At 28.0% G+C, this 3227-nt stretch overlaps 1 protein-coding gene across 3 annotated transcripts in view; it reads right to left on the bottom strand.

Annotated features, from left to right (window-relative positions):
* Positions 1 to 2918, bottom strand: part of LOC106878749 (protocadherin gamma-A11) — an 88657-nt gene extending 85739 nt beyond the window's left edge. Inside the window, exon 1 of one of the 3 annotated variants that reach the window (XM_014928069.2) lies at positions 1942 to 2917. The gene's annotated coding sequence lies outside the window, so the exon portion shown is untranslated. Of the gene's footprint in view, positions 1 to 1925 lie in introns of all 3 variants that reach the window. The other 2 variants (XM_014928068.2, XM_014928070.2) reach the window with 2 other exon arrangements.
* Positions 2919 to 3227: the final 309 nt, after the last annotated feature.

Raw genomic sequence — 3227 nt, forward strand, 5'->3', positions numbered from 1 at the left:
ATATATATAAGGATATAGAGATTCATAGGTGAACATAGATAGCAATATAAACTGACAGATGCCTAGATATAGATAGTGTTATAAATATAGATGAATAAGTACACAGACAGATCTAACTCAAGATATGTGATGGTAGACAGATATAACTTTTGATATATATTTACTTGCTTAGATATACCCTGATGGATGCTTAGATCTGAAAAAGTAGAGTTTATATCAATAAATATATATATATATATATATATATATAGAAATATATTTATATATACATATACTGGAACTTATATATGTATATATATATATATATGTGTGTGTGTGTGTATGTAAGTATATATATATATATGTGCATGTATGTATTATGTATATGTGTACGTATGTGTATACGTTTCTTATGCATATGGTTATATGCATTTTGTCCCAGAGCCAGTCAAAGTTTTCTGAATGCCGTTTACTTTTGATATTTGATATTTTAACAAATTTTAAAACAGGTTTATACCACATAAATTTCTTAGTATGTTTTATATATATACATACATACATACATACATACATACATATATATAGAGAGAGAGAAAGAGAGAGAGACATATATATCTATACATGTGTGTGTATACATATATACATATATGCATATGTATATATGTATATATATGTGTGTGTGTATATATATATATATATATATGTACATATATTTACATATATATATATATATATGTACACACACATATATATATATATATATATATATATATAATGTACATATATATATATACATGTGTGTATATATATATATATATATATATATATATATATATATATATATATATATATATATATATATATAAATTTATATATATATAGGCATACACATATATATGAATATATGTAAGACAGATAGATAGATAGATAGATAGATAGATATACACACACAATTATATATATATATATATATATATTTGTATGTAAAACTATATACATATAATCATATACTTGTGTGTGTATATGTGTGTGTGTAAGTATGCATTAGCTACTAGAAGAACACATGTAAGAAATAATGTGTATATGTCTATATTATTAATACATCTGAGAGTATCATTATAGCTGAAATTAAGTATATAAGTATTCCTTGAGATTGTGGGGTAAGTAATTGTACCGGGAGTATTAGCAACATGTTAGCAAAATGATTACAACATAAATAGGAAAATTGACTGAAATGAATAAATATAACTTTTATCATCATAACAACATCTATAACAATAATAATAATAATGATCATTGGAATGACCAAAACAATAATAGAAACTATATGCAAAAATATGTAACCTTAAAGAATCAGTTTCAAACAGTATGTGAGAAATATATATGTACATATGTGTGTTTGTGTTTTTTGTGTGTATACACATTAGAAAGGAAAAGTTAGATTGACAGATACAGAAAGGGATGAGTGATGAGAAGAAGAGAGCAACAGAAAGAGTGAAGGGAAAGAAAGAGATAACATGTATATGTCTAAGTGTGTTTATATGATAGAATTAGTGAAATATTAGAGAAAAAGAGAGAGATAGAGAGAGAGGAGAGAGAGAATATATGTGAGAAGAAGAGAGAAATGGTAATGTATTATGAAGGAAAGAGAAAGTGAAATGAAAAGAGATAGGAAAACTAAATGTAGGAGAGAGAGAGAAAGAGAAAGAAATAGATGGAGTGAGATTGAGAGAGCCAAGAAAAAATACATATAAAACTTTTACTTATATAGCCCAAGGAAGTCTTTACATATGTGTATATATATATGTGTGTGTGTGTGTGTGTATTTATGTGTGTGTGTGTGTGTGTATGTGTATGTATGCATATATACACATGTGCAAGTTTGTGTTTGTATGTATGTATGTATATGAGAAAGGAAAATATTGATATTTTAATAACAAACTTACTTTCTCTAAAACTTACAGCCAAAATTTCTGCCGCCGCTTCATTCCTGAATTCTTGCAATGAATTTCATCTTTTCATAACATGTAATATAATGAAAATAACATTGGTATTATGTGTGTTTTTTTTTTTTCTTCAAAAAACCACTCAACTTGTGCCTTTGTTATTCCCTTCTGCCTACACTGATATTAAATGTTGTATCCAATTGAAAAGTTATAGGAGAAATAGCAGCTGCTGCTGCTGCTGCTGTTGTTGTTATTGCTGCTGCTACCGCTGTTGCTGCTGCTTGCTATAGCTGTCGTTGCTTATTGATATGGATGGTGGTATTGGTGATGCTGCTGTTGTTTCATATGGCGATAGTTATACTGTTTTTCTTATGCTTAAATATATGTATATATATTTATATCTATATATATATATATATATATATATATACACACATATATATATATTTATATTATTTTAATCCTGCTGTTGCTGCTGATATATCTGTTGTTATCAATGCTGTTACTATTAGTTTACTGTCGTTATGGTTAGATTACGAATGTTGTTGTGCCTATTGTTTTTACCCTTGTATAACTCCAGATCAGCTTTAATTAATCATTCAAACTTATAATCAAATTGCATGCAATCCAACCATGACTATTCCATATTGTGTTCAGACACAGTGTTATCCAAATTACACTGATCCATGTGCCCATCGCACTTACTTTGAAAGTGGTGGTGTGCAATCCAGGGTGGGTAAAGAAAAGGTTTAGCTGCTATCTCTAGCAAACTGAAAACTTGTGTACAGACTCCCTCTTTGACATGCTGTTGTAAATGTTGTTGTTGTTGGTGTTATTAATTTTGTCATTGTTATTGTTAATATAAGTTGTAGCTAACATTCTTGATGGAGGCGATTGTGGTATGGCAGCTGATATTTGTGTTTTAACTGTTGTTGTTGTTGCAGTTACTCTCCCCATCCATCATCCTCGTAGCACTTCCCACTTGAACAGTTGACAAACTAATATTCTGAAAACACACAAAAAAAAAAATAGAGAAGAAAATAACAACATCAACAACAATAATAACAACAACAAAAACACCAATAAAATCAAGAATGGAAATATGGAAAAAATAATAAGTAAAAGATAAACAGAGCCAGGTAAAAATGTGACTATGTAAACTAAAAGTCCCAGAAAGATTTAAATGTATGTGTACATGCGTGTGCTTAAGTGACTCTACTCATTTAGAATCTGCTCACATGGGGTTGTATACAACTGTATGTATCTCAAATGCATATATATATATATATATATATATATATA

The sequence above is a fragment of the Octopus bimaculoides genome, chromosome 14, assembly GCF_001194135.2.
Source record: "Octopus bimaculoides isolate UCB-OBI-ISO-001 chromosome 14, ASM119413v2, whole genome shotgun sequence".
Lineage (NCBI taxonomy): Eukaryota > Metazoa > Mollusca > Cephalopoda > Octopoda > Octopodidae > Octopus > Octopus bimaculoides.